The sequence below is a fragment of the Numida meleagris genome, chromosome 11, assembly GCF_002078875.1.
Source record: "Numida meleagris isolate 19003 breed g44 Domestic line chromosome 11, NumMel1.0, whole genome shotgun sequence".
Taxonomy (NCBI): Eukaryota; Metazoa; Chordata; class Aves; order Galliformes; family Numididae; genus Numida; species Numida meleagris.
In genome coordinates, this window is record NC_034419.1 from 9,611,234 (window position 1) to 9,613,414 (window position 2,181).

General features: G+C 55.1%; 1 long non-coding RNA gene across 2 annotated transcripts; it reads left to right on the forward strand.

The window, feature by feature from the left end:
- On the forward strand, positions 160-1,355 carry LOC110404772. Of its 2 annotated transcripts, none has more exons than XR_002442484.1 (2): positions 160-341; positions 970-1,355. It is a non-coding gene; the product is annotated as an uncharacterized LOC110404772 (long non-coding RNA). The 2 variants fall into 2 exon arrangements; XR_002442483.1 differs by having other exon boundaries at positions 160-318.

The window sequence follows — 2,181 nt, forward strand, 5'->3', positions numbered from 1 at the left end:
GCCGAGGGGCCGCAGCGGCGACGGGACGGAAGCGGCTGCGGATGTAAACACGGCGCGGGCGGGGCGCTAGGAGAGGCTCCGCCGCCACACGAGGGAAGTGGCTCGGAGCGCAGCGCCCCCAGGCGGCGCGGAGGACCAACCGCCGGCTGGCAGCCGCGAGTCCGGAGCGCAACGCGGGGGCTGTGTTCGGGGTCAGGAGCAAGGGCAGAGTGCGGGGGGGCGGGGACCCGGCTGTGCTGCTGGGATTGCTGACGGGCCCTGCTCCAAGAGATGGAGGTGGGGAAGAGGATTGAGACGCGACAAGCAGAGGCCACTCAGGTCAGTGGTCAGACACCACAGAGGTGCGTTTTATTGCAAAGAAACCAAAACCGCGGCCCCGGCGCTCGCAGGGCCAGACACAAGTGTTTCTACTGCCCAAGTAGAGGCCAGGGTCCGGCAGGAAGGAGGGCTGCGAGGCTGCCAGCAGGGTTACGGCTACCTGCGAAGGGCTGGTAACAGACGAGCTGCAGAGGGCAGCAGCCGTGGTGGGATGCTGCTCTGCTGCTTCAAGGTCATGGAGCAATCATCCGCGCACTGCTGTGCCCCTGCTACTTCACACTGCGCACTTTGCCCCGAGGCGATAGGTAGAATGGTGGCAGCCCGCGTTACAGATAGCGCAGCTCAGCAGTTAGCAGGCAGCGCTCGGTGTCTCTACACCTGACACACCGTGAGGCAGCCTTGCAGGAGGCGAAGGCCCAGCACGTGTAGTACTAGACCCTTCTATGCAGGCCCCATTCAGGACATCTCAGCAAGATCTGGAAGCGGTTTGCAGCTGGGCCATCCCTGCCCCTGTCTGGCTGCTGTCCCACAGAGGTGGAGCCGTTCTGCTCGTGGCCGTGCGTCCAGCCACTGCCAGCACTGCAGCTCTGGGGCACAGAGTCGCTCGTGCCAGCACCCACTGAGCTCTGATGAACCACATTTTGTTTCCAGGCAGAGCCTCCGACTTCTGGCTGTAGTCCTGGAGGAGAAGAGGGGGCAGAAGGAGCCATGATGTGGGATTGCTGTCCAGGGCCCCTGCACTGGTGACACAGGAGAACGTCCCATCTCATCACTTTGCAGACAGTGACATCCTTGCACAAATCATCCCATCCGTGCTCAGTGCCAGCCCCTCTGCTCACAGGCGATTCCAGCAGCCCCTGTGAGTAAAGCTGGTGACTGTTCTAGGCAAGTCAGAAGAAACACATATCCGCAGATAAAGAGAAGGGAAGAAAGTCCTTTTTTAATTTTTTTGTTTCCAACTCTTCAGCAGCCACCAGGCGTCAGTGTGATCAAACGTTTGGCAGATGGGACTACAGCAAAGTCCAGGTAGGTGGAAAATGCTTTTCTAGGAATTACTGTCTTCTGTCTGCTCTGGGGCCTGGCGCACCTCTCTGAGAAGTCCGGCTTTGACAGTCTTTGTTAAAAAGAAGCTTAACTACATTAAATTGATAGAAAAGTTTCCCGTAACAAGTGATAACATTTCTCTTCCTTTTTAAGTCCTCCCTGTACAGACCTGGACCCAAGCACTGAACAACGAAGTGAAATGGGCTACAGACAGCCTTTCTACAGCACTTCCCGGCCTGCATGTACCAGGAAGTGACCCATCTGCAGGGCTTGCAGGAGAGGACAACAGTGCAACTGACTTAACAAGATCGGCCTAGTGCAAAAAACAACACAGAGAAAAAAACAAATGGAAAAGGCCTAAAAGGATCACCAGACTACAATGAAATGCTATTAAGCCAGTAGATTTCCGGAGATAAACTGAGATCATGTAGCCAAGTACACCCTGTCAGAGACACCAGAATATGGTTCTGGCCTTTGTGATAGCCACCCTCAGGCACTCTGAAGATACCCTGGAGCACTCCAGAGTCAGAGGAATCCACTACAGGCTCTGCAATACAGTCAGGCTGTAAAAACCCAGGGCAGCAAACCAGGAGGATTTGCTAGGTTATTAATAAGCCTGAGTGTCCTCCTTGCTTTCTTTAGAGTTTGAAGACTTAGACCAGATCAGGAGGTGCTGAGTCCAGCAGGAAGCATACTTTACCAGCGCCCTGTTGTTTCTCTGAATTAGTAGCACAGAAAGGAAAGGGGGCATCAAAGCAGCTCCTAGCAATGAAATGCACCAAGGAAGTGTTTTGTGTGTGAACTAATTCACATCTGACT